The sequence below is a fragment of the Anolis carolinensis genome, chromosome 2, assembly GCF_035594765.1.
Source record: "Anolis carolinensis isolate JA03-04 chromosome 2, rAnoCar3.1.pri, whole genome shotgun sequence".
NCBI classification, from domain to species: Eukaryota; Metazoa; Chordata; class Lepidosauria; order Squamata; family Dactyloidae; genus Anolis; species Anolis carolinensis.
Genome location: NC_085842.1, coordinates 190,330,419 through 190,346,536, shown reverse-complemented (window position 1 = coordinate 190,346,536; position 16,118 = coordinate 190,330,419). Strand labels below are relative to the sequence as shown.

The following is a 16,118-nucleotide window of genomic DNA, read 5'->3' as shown; positions in this document are numbered from 1 at the left end:
GTATTTGTTAGTAATCCCATGTAGACAAGCCCCTATCTGCTCTGGAAATTGTTATGTTTGGAGCAGGCATAATACATTTGGCATATATAGAACAGGACAGGGCAAGAAAGTCCACAGAAAGGGTGCTGTGAGGATGGGAGTGAGAAAAACATATCCTGGGAAATGATTGATTCTGGCCATGCAACTGAAGGAACATGAGTATATCAGTTAACATTGTGCTCCTTCTGAATAATTTTGGAAGATTTTATGGACAAGGGCCCATCCCAGTGAACAAATAGGATCTTGGCTAGTGATGTATCCCATTTTATTGAAGATCTTTGGAATTTGCCAGCTATTGAATTGTGTATTAACCTTTGATCAGGCTTTTGAAACACGCTGTTATAACTTGACAGCTACTTAGATTCCAGCCAGAGCCCTCCTGAGACATTACTTAAAGAAAAATGCACTAGCACCAGCTATACAGAAGGCTAACCCTCCATGCCAGAGTTCCCATGTATGGATAAATAGGCAGAAATCATGATCCATGAGTCAAACCTGTAAAATCACCCCATACTCTCTTTGCCCACATATGGGCAGGATGTGAGAGCACAGGGGCTCCCAGTGGTCTTTCTTGCATAGGTTAACCAAGAGATAGTGGGGGGTCTGCTGTGCTAAATGCCTGGAACTAGTTTAGTGCAGAGATCAAACTGGGGATACGTGGATTAAATTCTATTCACTGGATTTGAGTTTGTTTACACAAGCCCCAAACCCAAGAATCTCCCAGAATGGACTGCTATCTGTCTTCGTGATAAGCACCAGATTCTGGTGTGTGTTGTGGTATGTATGTGTGTTTAGTTTAATGGACTTTGTCCCACTTTTTGCAAAGTCAAGTATACTCTGGAATTTGCTATAAACTCCAAAATATCAAGGGGATTCATAACAGTCTGGATTGTAAAATCGGGTAGTTTGTGTGGATGCTCTGTCCAGACTGGACACCCAGCACCATACATTTTACCTGTATACATCAGCACAGGGAAGGAGAATGGATTGTGCCTGTGTTGCCTCTCTTCTTCTTGCAGATCATGCAGGCATCTGTTTTTGGCATCAACAGAACTGATGGCCAGGAACTTTGGTGGTGGCAACATGGATGAGGTGAGATGCAGGCCACCCCAAGTGAACAGATGCAGTTCAGGACCATCTGGACAATGGATATGGACTTTGATCCATGGCAGATTTACACTGAGTAAAGTTGCCAGATACCTCCATTGAGACAGTTATCTCTTTATCAATTGAGCTGGTTGTTAGGAGGACCAAAGTGATATCACCCATCTCTGCCTCCCCCCAGCTTCTTTAAGAAAGATGGGGTGGAAATGAGAATAAATGGGAATAATAGATGGGAAAGCTGTAGCTAGCAAAATCTTTACTACATCGCTTTTAGAAACATAACAGCAGTTATGGGTGGATATGGGACATACTGGCAGGGGTACACTTCTACATGAGGGGAGCCATAAAGTGCTGTCACATTTTGTTATGCATTTGGCGACACCATATAAGATTGAAAGTCCAGGGTGGGGGAGGATGGAAAACTTCTGGGAAATATAAGTCAAATTCAGCCCATGAGATAATTTTGCCCATCCCACACCCCAACTGTGTTTTGAATTTTACTGTTGCCAACATCCCCCATACTTATGTAATAGTCTGGTTAGGAAGTTAGTCATCATTTGTAAAGTCTAAAGTGTGTTTTCTGAAAATCAGTACTCGTGGTATTTTTCATATGCTGCATTTTGGATTTATTTTCTGACCTCCTACCCAAGCTTTATATATTCCATCAAAGTTTTCAGAACCACATTGGCTGATGAAGTTCAAGATGGCTGTAATACTATGATGTTCATTTACATGTTTTGATATGGTCAAAAGTGACTAATCAATAAAGAATTGTTGTTGTTAATGATGTTCAGCAGGAAAAGGCAATGCTAAAGGTAGAAGTAGATTTAATGTAACAAGATAATGCTAATACTAGAAAACAGTGGTTCAACTACCAGAAATCCTAACAGCATGTAAACTGGCTGGGATTTCTGAGAGTTGTAGGCCAAAACACCTGGGGATGCATAAGTTGAGAGCCACTGCTATAGAAGGAAATAAACTGGAACACAGACCCTGCTATTCTCACCAGCACTACTATCTTTAAAATACACACAGCCCAGGGTGAAGCATTTTCCCTGTCAGGTTATCAGGAAGACAGGATGATTTGTTTTATTATATCTATATGTTTCAATCTGTTTTATAATTCGCAATGTGTATCTGTATGTGCAACACAGCATTACATTTTGTCATAATCCATAAGCTGCTCTGAGCCCCCTTTGGGGTGACAAGAGTGGGGTATAAATATAGTAAATAATTACTATAAGGGAAATGTGCTTTTTACCAGTTTCAGTATCTCAGTACTAAGTTGCCAGAATCAGACAAGAACAAGACACCTAGATAGAAAAGGGAATTTTATCAGTGAATTCAAATCACTCCTATTAAAATAGCCTTCTTTGCAACTCTCAGAAATTCAGGAGTTCTGTTCTCATTTTAAAACTTTGGCCACTATACATTGCTGAGTGACTTGAGCCCTGCAAGAACTGTGGGTTTGGGGCTTGGCATCTACCCAGCTTGTAACTTTATTGAAAAAAGAGATCAAATTAGTCTGGCATGACTTGTTTCTGATAAATCCATGTTGACTATTAGCGATGACCACATTCATTTCTAAGTGTTTGCAGACCACTACTAATGATCTTTTCCAGAATCTTGCCTGGTATTGACGTGAGGCTGACTGGATGGTAATTATTTGGGTTGTCCTCCCCCCCCCCCCCCCCTTTTTGAGGATAGAGACACATTTGCCCTTCTCCAGTCTGCTGGGACTTGTCCTGTTCTCCAAGAACTCAAAGATGATTGCCAGAGGTTCTGAAATGACCTCTGCTAGTTCCTTCAATTCTCCTGGATGTGGTTGATCCAGCCCTGGGGACTTGAATTTGTTTAGAGTGACCTGGATGACTTGTTTCCCTAGTTGGGGTTGGCTATACCCTAATCCTTCATCCACTTCATGTTGCTGAGGATGAGAATTGCTTTCTTTTTATGAGAAGACTGAGGTAAAGAAGGCATTAAGTATTTCTGCCTTTTCCATATCCCCTGTCAGCATTTTCCCAGCTTTTCCTTGCAGAGGCCCTATCGCCTCCTTGTTCTTCCTTTTTCTACCGACGTAAGCAAAGATGCCCTTTTTATTGTTTTTAATGTCCCTGGCAAGCCTGAGCTAATTTTGTGCTTTAGCCTAGCAAATATTTTCCCTACAGGAGTTGGTAATTCATTTGAATTCTTCTTTGGTGATTTCTCCCCTTTTCCACTTCTTGTGCATGTCTCTTTTGAGTCTTAGCCCAGTTAGAAGTTCTTTGCACATACATTCTGGCTTCTTTGCACTTGTCTTATTTTTTCTCTTTGTTGGCACTGTTTGCAATTGTGCCTTGAGTATTTCACTCTTGAAAAACTCCCATCCATCCGCAATTTCCTCGTCTTTTCATATCGGCGTCTACTGAACACCGCTCAGTATTTCATTCATTTTTTGAAAGTCAGCTTTTCTACAGTCCAGATTGTGGGTTTGACTTGTTTTAGTTTCAGCCTTACTTTGTATCGCAAACTGCAGGAGCACATGGTCACTTGCCCCTAAGGATCTGACCACTTCGACTGCATTGATCAGTTCCTCTGTGTTTGTTAGGATGAGATCAAGAATAGCCAACCCCCTTGTTGTCTTTTGTACCTTCTGGACCATAAAATTTTCTACAAGGCAAGCAAGGAATTTGTTGGACTTTGTACTCTTGGCTGAGTTTGTTTTCTAGCAAATATCAGGAATGTTGAAATAGCCCATGACTGCTATATCTCTTCTTTGTTCCTGTACGGTCAACTGTTGACAGAAGGCTTCATTGAGTTCTTCAGCCTGGCTTGGAGGTCAGTATTAGATGCCCACAATGAGGTCTTTTTGAGTCCCAGTTCCTTTGATTCTTATCCACATGCTTTCAAGCTGGTTTCCTGGATTGAAGTATTGTATCTCTTCTGTGTTGTAACTGTTTTTGATATATAAGATCACTCCCCCTACTCTCCCCTTTGTTCTGTTTCTGTGAGCAAGGTTATAGCCCTCAATGGCTACATCCCAGTGATTGGATTTGTGTTTGTTTCTGATTGCATACCCACCAGGTTTCAGTGATGCCTATGACAACGTTAGTGTGGAATTCTGCAGGACAATAGGGAAATAGGGAAATGTTTATCTGTGCTTTAAAATTCTAATGTGATATCGTACCAGATAGTTCCAAGCACCCACCACCCACTAAATGTGTGTGTGTGTGTGTGTGTGTGTGTGCAGGTTTCTGCACAAAGGGGCCCACTAGCTGGGCACAATGGTTTGAGTAGATCGTTATAGTCCCTAAAGTGCAATGTAGGATCTTGGTCAAAATATAAACTATAGTTCAGTATCTAATATATTTAAACCTGTTTTTTAAAAAGTAAAAACACAATTTCACAAAGCTATCCTGATTATCATTAAATCGTTTTATACTTCTCTAACCAAGAAAAAAAGGAGGTGAAAAACTTTCCTGCAGTAAACTTTTATAAAATCTAGTAAAGTGAAAATAAGACATAGTTAGGATCAGAGATGGTCCTTGCTAAGAATCCTGTAAAAAAGAAAAAAGACAAAAAGAAAGAAAGGACAGATGCAGTGTTCTTGTTTCATCTTATATATATTTTGCTCAAAGAGTCACTTTCATATTTGGAAACAGTTCACTTTTCTATGAAAATGGCAAATATATTATAGTTGTGTTTCCAGTCAAGAAATTCGTAATGTTTCAGAAAATTGATATGTCTTTATGATTGAAAAACAGTTTTTGATGTTTTATATGACTTTGGTGTCAGTATACACACAGTTAATACACACACACACACACACACACACACACACACACACCAATTTATCCAGTTTAATCTAAATGCAGTGTGATGAAAAAACATATATTTACAAAAGTGTGATTATTGCTCCTTGACTTTTCTCCGCCCATTTCTTGTAGCCACTTTGAGCCTTCTTGTGGAGAGAAAAAGTGGGGCATAAATAAACATATGTGTGTGTGTAATTGATGTGTACCGACCTGTAATTGATGTGATCGACCTGTTTGCCTTCTTAGCAATGGACCCTCAGGTATGCCTTCCCAGTATTATACTTAGCACTTTAATGACTACGACAGCTGGGTAATCACCCCTCCCTGATGACTTCGACATATTTTGCATCTTGGCCCAGACCCTTGAATTGATTTTAACACTTTATTTTGTATGTGACTTTTTATGACTGTTTTAATCGATGTTGATGTTTTATTGTTGATTGATTTGTTTTATTGTTTTGATTTTGCTTTTATACTGTTGTGTCCGGGCATGGCCCCATGTAAGCCGCCCCGAGTCCCTTAGGGGAGATGGGGCGGGGTATAAGAATAAAGGTGTTATTATTATTATTATTATTATTATTATTACATATTCTTCTCTTCTGTATTTTTTGAACTACATATAGAGACCAATAAAGTCCAAACAGAGCATGCATACACATAAGTGCCTACAATTTTTGATTTCCTGTGTTTGATTTCATACTTCAAGGATGGGAAATGGTGTGTATATGCATGTGCATGGTGACTAGTTTAATGACCTCTTTGTACAGACAACCAGAATCACCATGCGCCATGGTGAATCTGGTGACTGCTGTGGGCGCCGTCCTTACCTTTCAGATTATCCCACGGGGAGATGTATCGACTGCATGGCTTCCCCCCATTCCTTCTGGTGCAACACTGCAAGTCTCTTATGTTGCATAACTCTGTGGTGGCATACTCTGGTTCCACACTAGTTGACCAACAGAACTTTGCTGGAAGTTCCTTTGTGTCATGAGATGGGAGCTGGCATGCTCCGTGGGTCATCTGGAGCTTAACCAGCATATGCTGCCAAAGTAAGTCCTGTTTGAAGTTATTCTTTTATTTTTAAAAACCAAAGCTGTAGAAAATGCATTCCTTCTGTTAATTTTCAACCCGCTAATATAGTGTTATTAAATAGAGCAGAACTTCAGTTATTAATTTTGCTGTCTATCAAATAAACATAAGAGTTTAAGTTTGTTTAATTCGAAACTGTGCCTCCAGCAGTAAACAAATAGCACTTTTATACAGATTGCAAATTCAGGCTCTTTACTTTCCAATTTGTTCATACAAATGATTCAGCCTACATATGCTTGCACATACTCAGATCTCTGGAAAGATAAATTTTTCTCGGCGCTCCATTTTTAATTAGATCTTCATCTTGTACTTTTAAAGTTTACTTGACATATATTTCCAGTAGGCATGAGCAGATCATCAGAAAATGTCGTAACTCAGATTAAAATCATATTTAATCTGATTTGTGAACATGGTTCCGACGTGGGTTATCACGTCGGATCTAACCCATGATTTCAAAGCGTTCTAGCCAAATGTTTTAAATAGCTTCAAAATTTGATCAGAAATTGTTTATTTTTTTTAAACAAAAAGTGGGGTGCAGCACGTTTGTTGCCTTCCACCATCAAGCCCCAGAGCTTTGCATCCTTCCCAGTTGTTATACACTGTTTGTTTCATTGCATGCCTGAAGTACATTGGCATACCACTAACCCAGGCAGGCACTTTCTACTAGTGGGGAGCACCACGTCTGTTGCCTCGCACCACGTTAAATCCCCTGCCTGCTTGCTGGCACCTTCAAGCCCAGAGCTTTGCCTCTTTCCCAGTTGTTGTGAACTAACTGTTTATTCATTGCGAGCCTCAAGTACATTGGCATACCACTAAACCAGGCAGGCACTTGCTACTAGTGGGCTGCACCACGTCTGTTGCCTCCCAACAAGTTAAATCCCCTGCCTGCTTACTGGCACCTTCAAGCCCCAGAGCTTTGCCTCCTTCCCAGTTTGTGTGAACTGTTTGTTTCATTGCATGCCTGAAGTACATTGACATACCACTAACCCAGGCAGGAACCTGCTACTAGTGGGGTGCACCACATCTGTTGCCTCCCACCACGTTAAATCCCCTGCCTGCTCGCTGGCACTTTCAAACCCCAGAGCTTTGCCTCCTTCCCAGTTGTTGTGAACTAACTGTTTGTTTCATTGTGTGCCTGAAGTACATTGGCATACCACTAACCCAAACACCTAGCGCCGCCCAGCACCATGCACAGACTCCAGCAAAAACCTTTTAAGAATTAAAGAATTGAGCTTGCTTTTGAGAATTTTTCTGACCCTTTGTGTGTATTCTTTTCTGACCACAGTTTCACATGTTATTGCTTGATGTTGTTCAGCTGTAATATGCCCAGATATTTATAGGCCTCTGGCTGGTGACACTTTATTGTTTGGCCATTAGGCATATTGATGCCCTCACTTTCAATGATTATTCCCTTCTTCAAAGCCATTTAAAACATTTGGCTTGAACGATTCAAAATCATGGGTTAGATGATGCGATAACCAGTATCAGAACCACATTTGCAAAGCGGATTAAATACGATTTTAATCCGAATTATGATGTTTTCCGACGATTTGCTCATGTCTAGCAAAGAGCACAATCATTGCCAGACATTAGGCATGGCTCATTTGTTTTGAAAAATGCATTGCCACCAATCCTTTGGAGGGCTCCCCCTCAAACTCAGCATCCTTGTCAAAGCAATTGATGAGCTACAAGGGGGAAATGTGGACACAGGCACGGTGCTCTTCTTTTACTTATAATACACAGGCCTAGAATCTTGGGAAAGGATAACCCAAAAGGGAGTGCCTCCTCCATAACATAAAGCTTACTTCAGGTACTGTGGAAGGGACTGTGACTCAAATTACAGTAGAGTCTCACTTATCCAAGCTAAACGGGCGGGCAGAAGCTTGGATAAGTGAATATCTTGGATAATACAGAGGGATTATGGAAAAGCCTGCTAAAGGAGCCAGCGTGCTAGTGGGTGAATGGGGAGGGCCGCAAAGGCCCTCCCGGTTCACCCGCTCGCTGGCTCGGCTCCTTCACCACGCCGGGACCGACAGCCGCGGCGCCTGTGTGGCGAAGGAGCCAGCAAGCAAGTGGGTGAACAGGGAGGACCTTTGCGGCCCTCCTCCTTCACTCGCCCGCCCTCCATGGCTAAGCTCCTTCGCCACGCTGGGCGCCGGTGCTGTGTGGCGAAGGAGCCGAGCCAGCGAGCGGGTGAACAGGGAAGGCCTTTGCAGCCCTCCCCATTCACCTGCTTGCTCACTGGCTCTTTTGACTGCTCGCTGGCAGCACCGCCGCCCAGCCTGCCGAAGGAGCCGAGCCATGTTTTGCTGTGTTATGTATTTCAGCCTATTTTGGCAAATTATCTCAAGTTGGCATCACTTTCAGCTGAAATTAAATAAAATACCTCGGTGGCTTCTGCTTCAACTTGGTGAGATCTATTCTGGAATATTGGCTTCTTTTTCTCACCAGGCTTAACCCACAGCTGCTTGGATCTCACTATTTAAAGAAAGGGATAGTTTAAAAAAAAAACCATGTTAAATGTACAGTACTTACCTTGACTTGTGGATAAGTCAAACCCAGTTTTTTGGGCTGAATTTTGGACTAAAATTTCTACACTTTTATATGTATATAAAAGTAGCTTGCTTTAAGAATAAGATTATAAACTATGTAAGTATGACTAAAGAAAGAATGAGCCTGGATTAAATAAATAACATTAACAGTTATTCATTTATAACTAGCTAAAGCACATCTATCAGACAAAAGTACATAATGCCTCCAGAGCTATCCACGGGGCTTCCACTTTTCCTGTTCTCCTCCTTCTTACCTCAGAACTCTTACCAGAACCCTAGGGAATGGTGTGCCATTTCCGAACCCACTTAACCTTAGGAAGCACAAAAAAAAAATGCTTAACCTCCTGTTGCCCACTACTTCATTGATCTTGGCTGTGAGACAATTGTTTCCCCCCTTTTCCTGCTATATTTCCTGACTCAGAAACCATAGCAGCAATGCTAAGATTCTCCTGCTGTTTTCTAGTGAAATTGTATGAAATGCTGTACATAATACCACAGTAGGGCTCCAAGGGACCTTTTGATTTCCTCCCACCCACACTCCTGCTTCCATTCTAACCTTTCTTTTAATTGCAGATATTTTACCAGCGCTACCTCAAAATGACATGTCCCATTTTACCACTTTTTAATTAATAATAGTAACAACAACAACAACAACAACAACAACAACAAATCAGGAATCTTAGAAAACATGTCTCATCCTATTTGTTTTCCCACCATTTAGTTTTGTTCTGCAAATCTTAGCAGCATTAGCTCAAAAAACTCTCTCCTATTTTTCAGCCCTTAAAAATTATTCCCGACCCATTATGGCAGGGTTTTTGTTTTGCTTTGCTTTGATCAAGCCACTTACTTGAAAGTGCAGCTTGGATTTGACTATTGAACTTTTGATAGGAACCAAAACACAGCTTTTCAAATGGCTACTATAATGTTATGAGTTATATATAGCCCATTACTTCATTTTACATTCCATTTGGCTATTAATTCTGAAATTCAATACAGCCATTTAAATGATGGCAATAAAAACGGAGGTGTCTGATGTGCTGCTGCACTAAATAATGACTACCACAAACCACAGACACATAATAATAATAATAATAATAATAATAATAATAATAATAATAATAATAATAATAATAATAATAGCTGACAGAATTCAAGACTATCTTGAAGAAAAAAAACATCTTGCCAGATGAACAGAAAGGCAACAAACAGAAAAGCAGGGGCAAAAAGGACCAGTTATTAATTGACAAAATGATTCTAGAGAACTGTAAAAGCCGAAAAGCTAATCTTCACATGACGTGGATTGACTACAAAAAGGCCTTTGACTCACTCCCACACAGCTGGATCATCAAGTCCCTGGATGCCATCGGGATTTGTAAAAACGTTGGCACCTTTATTGAAAACATGATGGAGCACTGGAAAACTGTACTGTTTGTTGGAAATGAAAGCTATGGACTTGTCAACATCAGAAGAGGAATTTTTCAGGGAGACTCATTGTCCCCTCTGCTTTTCATTATTGCCATGTTCCCTCTGTCAACAATCTTACAAAAAAACAAATCTCGGCTATCAAACATCTAAGAAATCTCACAAAATTTCGCATCTGATGTACATGGATGACCTGAACCTGTATGGGAAAAAGGAAACTGAAATCCAGTCTCTGACTAACACTGTCTGAATTTTTAGCACTGATATCAGCATGGAGTTTGGTTTGGACAAATGTTTGACAGTGGCATTGAAGAAGGGAAAAATCATTGAAAGTGAGGGCATCAATATGCCTAATGGCCAAACAATAAAGTGTCACCAGCCAGAGGCCTATAAATATCTGTGCATATTACAGCTGGACAACATCAAGCAAGAACATGTGAAAACTGTGGTCAGAAAAGAATACACACAAAGGGTCAGAAAAATTCTCAAAAGCAAGCTCAATGGAGGCAACACCATCAAGGCCATAAACACCTGCCCAAAAAGCAAACAGGCATTCAGGAGCAAGTCTCACTGAATACAATTGTTACTTCTACGTTGCTGCTGCCCCAGAAAAAGCTATTAATTTGAAGATGATCAACCTTTGTTGCTGTGGGCAATTACCTTTTTGCAGTCGATTCAAATTCACTAGCCAATGTATACTTGTCTAAAAAAAAATGCAGGATAAGCATCTTGTTCCATTGAGACAAATACAGGCAGTCCCCAAGTTACAAACAAGATAGGTTCAGTGGGTTTGTTCTTCAGTTGAATTTGTTTGTAAGTCTGAACAGCATAGGTAAAAGTAAAGATTTCCCCCTGACATTAAGTCTAGTTGTGTCCGACTCTGGGGGCTGGTGCTCATCGCCATTTCTAAGCTGAAGAGCCAGCATTATCTGCATGGAGTGGCATTACATTCCCGCCGAAGTGGTACCTATTGATCTACTCACATTTGCATGTTTTCGAACTGCTGGGGCTAACAGTGGGAGCTCACCCCACTCCCTGGATTCGAACTGCTGACCTTTCAGTCAGCAAGTTCAGCAGCTTAGCGGTTTAATCCGCTGCACCATCGGGGACTCCACAGGTATCTGGGATAGCATAAGGAAGTGTTAACACCCCTGTGGTGTTTATTTTGTTGTCTGGGCCCTGTTCAGAAGAGTTCACCTCTCTTTTTGTCCCTGTGATAATTGAAAACAAGAATTGGTGATAAAGTTTCAGTGGAGACACATTTTTTCCATTAAAATTCTTCCAGGAGTGAATTTCCCTTCTAAGGAGTGAATTTCCCTTCCAAGGGCCATGATTTAGCACAGCAGGTTAATCACCAAGCTGCAACAATTTTGCCAACCAGAAGGTTGAGAGTTCAAGCTCGTGACCTTAAACCCAGCTTCTGAAAACCTAGCAGTTCGAAACTGAATGTGAGTAGATAAATAGGAACCGCATTTAAAGCGGGGAAGTATTTATTTGGGCAGGAGCTCCGGGTGGCACAATGGGTCACACTCTTGTGCTGGTAGGACTGCTGACTTGAAGGTTGGGTTGCTGACCTGAAGGTTGCTGGTTCGAATCCGGGGAGAGCACAGATGAGCTCTCTCTGTGAGCTCCAGTTCCCCATGCAGGGACATGGCAGAAGCCTCCCACAAGGATGGTAAAACATCAAAACATCTGGGCATCCCCTGGGCAACGTCCTTGTGTCGCTCCTGACACACACACACACACAAATTATTTAGGCTTGGTATTTTTAAAATAATTTTTATTAAACAGTTTTCATAAAATATAAAAGATAAAGACAGTACAGGGGTTCAAGAGAAAGTATACAATAGCTATTGGGGAAAGGGAAGGGGGGAAGGGAAGTGGGGAGGAAAAAAAGGGGATGGGTGTGGGGAATTGAAAAGGAGGGGAAGGGTGTTTTATCAGTCTTCCATTTTCATCGATACAGGTTAATTACTACATAAATCCTCATTTAATTCATTTTTTACTGGATGGTTTTGTTCAGTTTTGTTTTGTTGTCGACAAAGATCTTGTTACTTCTTTTGTTGCTTCTTTTCCTTGTATTCCTCATAATATTTCCAGTCAGTTTGTTTTATAGGTTTTCCTTTATGTTGCCTCAGCAAGAATGTTAGTGTATCCATGTCATATATATCTTCCAACTTCTCTTAAAGAGCTGGGCATGTTTAGCCTGCAGAAGAGAAGGCTGAGAGGAGACATGATAGCCATGTACAAATACGTGAAGGGAAGTCATAGGGAAGAGGGAGCAAGCTTGTTTTCTGCTGCCCTGCAGACTAGGACACGGAACAATGGCTTCAAACTACAGGAAAGGAGATTCCACCTGACTATCAGGAAGAACTTCCTCACTGTGAGAGCTGTTCGACAGTGGAACTCTCTCCCCGGGGCCGTGGTGGAGGCTCCTTCCTTGGAGGCTTTTAAGCAGAGGCTGGATGGCCATCTGTCGGGGGTGCTTTGAATGCGATTTCCTGCTTCTTAGCAGGGGGTTGGACTAGATGGCCCATGTGGTCTCTTCCAACTCTACTATTCTATGATTCTATGATTCTATGATTCTCAAGCCATTGTTCTATGTTTGGACTATTTTGTGTTTTCTAGTGTTTCGCAAATATAATTTTCGGCGTTGTTTTTATGTATGTAAATAAAATGTCCTCATTACAATTAAAGTCAGTGTTTTTGTTGGTTATTCCTAAAAGGTAATATTCCGGTTTCAAGGGGAAAGTCGTCTTAAGTATTTTTTTGAGTTTCAGAATGTATAGCTTTCTAAAGTTTGTGAGTTTCCTCGCACGACCACCACACATGAAAGTAAGAGCCCACCTGGTCCTTACATTTCCAACTATTCTTTCGTACATCTTGGTACATTAAGCCTAATTTGTTCAGTGTGATATACCACCTATGAAACATTTTCAACCAGTTTTCTTTTAAGTCTGAAGCATAGGTGTAATTAAGTTTTTTGTTCCAAATTTGTTCCCATGCTTCTAATTTAATTTGTCTACCTAAATTTCTTGTCCATTTTACCATATCATTTTTAATCTCTTCAGTTTCCGTCAACCATTCCAATAATTTATTATATAATTTTGTTATGCCTTTTTTGTCATTCCTAAGCAACATCCCAAACAATCTCTGTTTCATTGAAACCAATTTGTTTATCTTTTGCATATTGTTCTCTGAATTGGGCATATTGAAACCATGATAGATTGCCATAAATCTTTTTTAAGTCATCTTGACTTTTCAGTTGAAGTCCCTCATTACTTTTTATCAAGGTTACTTTGTAACTAGGCCATTTCGTCCACCCTAGGGTTTTCCTTTGATTGGCTTCCAAGGGGGAAATCCACATCAGGATTTTTTTCATACATATGTCTTTTATATTTATCCCAAATTTTGATAAGTGAAGATCTCACAAAATGATCTCCAAAGCTTTTTTCGACTAATCTCTTATCATTTCCAATATAGGCATGCCAGCCCCAACTTAGATCAAATCCTTCGAGGTCTAGGATTTTCTCCTCTTTTAATGTAGCCCATTCCATCACCCATGTCAAGACAGAAGCTTCGGAATATAATCTCAAATTTGGGAGGCCAAATCGTCCTCTGTTCTTAGAGTCAGTCATACTTATATTTTTAATTCTAGGCTTTTTCCCATTCCAAATAAATTTTGAAATTTCTTTATTCCATTCATTAAATATTTTGGTGTTTTGAATGATTGGAGGATTCTGAAAAAGATACAACATTTTTGGTAGAATGTTCATCTTGATTAATGCTATTCTTCCCAGGAGAGAGATATTTACATTTTTCCCTTTCTTTAAGTCCTTGCTTATCTCCTTCCATTTCTGATAGTCGTTGTTTTCGAATAACTGTGCATTCTTGTTTGTCAGCCAGATACCCAAGTATTTGATTTTTGTGACAACTGTGATACCTGATTTTTCTTGTAATGCTTCTTGGTTCTTTTTTGTAATATTTTTGTTAACATTTTTTGTTCTCTTTTTGTTGAGATGAAATCCGGCTAATTTTCCAAATGTTTCTAATTTATTTATCCAACTTTGCATATGTTTCCTAGGGTCTTCTATTATGCATATGACATGGTCCGCAAATGCTCTCAACTTAAAGTCCTTATAGATAATTCTTGCACCACTTAGATCTTTATCTTGGTTGATATTTCTTAATAATATCTCTAGGGCAAATATGAAAATAAGAGGTGATAGAGGACATCCCTGGCGAGTTCCCTTCTCAGTCTTAATCTCTTCTGACATGTGTCCATTGATCATTAGTCTTGCACTCTTTTTCATATATTTTGTTAATTGCATTCAAAAATTGATGTCCAATATCTATCTCTTTAAAAAGGAATTTGAAAAACCTCCAATTTAAATTATCAAATGCCTTCTCAGTGTCAATAGATAAAAGTGCCACTTCTTTTTGACTGTACCTTGGGAAGCCGGACTTGGCCACGGTGGTCCGTGCTCTTGTTACATCCCATTTAGACTACTGCAACGTACTGTACGTGGGTCTGCCTTTGAAGACTGTTCGGAAGCTTCAATTAGTCCAACGGGAGGCTGCCAGGTTAATAACTGGAGCGGCGTACAGGGAGCGTACCACTCCTCTGTTACGTCAGCTCCACTGGCTGCCGATTAGCTACCCAGCACAATTCAAGGTGCTGGCTTTAGCCTATAAAGCTCTAAACAGTTCCGGCCCAGCTTATCTGTCCGAATGTGTCCCCCGCTATGACCCAACCGCCAGAAATGGTGGCTTACTGAGGAGCTCAATAAGTCCAGCCCGTCGCCATCTATGCTCACCGGAAGTTTACAAACAAAGAAAGCTCTTGGCAGGATGGAGCAACAGCACCCCTGGTGGCCAGAACCAAGCACAGCCTCCAGAGATGCCAAAAGGATGGGACTGCCTATATACCTTTACCTATTGTCTATTTTTATAATTGACATTGAATGTTTGCCGTATATGTGTTCTGTGATCTGCTCTGAGTCCCCTTCGGGGTAAGAAGGGTGGAATATAAATAATTTTATCTCACTTTCTGTTGTCTTAGCTCTGTTCTTAACTATGAGTAGTTTGTAAGTTGGATGTTTGTAACTTGGGGACTGCCTATAATTCAGAGTTGTCTTTCTGCAGCTGAGCATTAATGTCGACTTCTACAGATAAAAGTTCTAGTGAGAAACAATTTTGCACTTTGTTTTATACAGCTTGCTATGAGGATGCTCCAAAGCTTTTAAGTATGGATGTTTATGTGAATTGCCTTTGACTTAGCATTCTCTTAGATGACTTGTGAGATTGTGAGAATAATAGGCCCACAGCTGGTGCTTGTTGAGTTGTCTTTCAATTCTATTTAATCCCATTTCCAAGTTTTCAGGCATCAAAACATCTGTTGCTAGAATGACTCTGCTTTTCTCTTTGCACTTGGCTCAGGGACTGCTTTCCTTTCAGTAAGGTCATAAAATGCTACTGCAATTCACAGAGATCATATCAAATAGATTTGAAAACAATTTGACAAATGCTGCAGCTAGGAGAAAGCTGGTATTCTCAACCAGTTGCTGCTATATATTGGCTGTACTAAGAGGAGGCAAGAAAGAATTTGCAAAGAATGACTGGAGAAAGTAGCCCCATTTCACCCAATCTGATTGTATACCAATTTGTCTAGAAAACTGGCCTTTCAGAATAGATATTTGAACAGGCATTTCTTCTAAAAAATGTTGATTGGCTCCCTCTCTCGGCTGGTCTCACATTTCCAACCCTTGCATTCCTGTCATACACATTTGCCCTCAAGATCGCTCTCTGGATCTGATACTCAGGACTCACTGTGATCCTTGCTATGAACCACTGACTGTGTTGATAACACTGTTGACAGACATAGTTGTGTAAGATAAAACAAGGGAAGGTTTGGGGTGGTGTGTGGTTTCCGGGTTGTATGGCCGTGTTCTAGGAGCATTGTCTCGTGATACTTCACCTGCATCTGTGGCTGGTATATTCCGAGGGAAGATTTATTATATAATATGTAAATTGAACAAGAAATCCTAGAACATGTTATTCTTCAGAGCTTCCAAAACCATATTTAAATCTGCACCCTGTCAATCCACCCGTAAAATTA

The 16,118-nt window shown here is 40.4% G+C and overlaps 1 long non-coding RNA gene across 1 annotated transcript in view; it reads left to right on the top strand.

Annotated features, from left to right (window-relative positions):
• The first annotated feature begins 511 nt into the window (after positions 1 to 511).
• Positions 512 to 16,118, top strand: part of LOC103277748 (uncharacterized) — an 88,844-nt gene continuing 73,237 nt past the window's right edge. Inside the window, exon 1 of the long non-coding RNA XR_505648.3 lies at positions 512 to 3,960. This is a non-coding gene — a long non-coding RNA (uncharacterized LOC103277748). The remainder of the gene's footprint in view (positions 3,961 to 16,118) is intronic.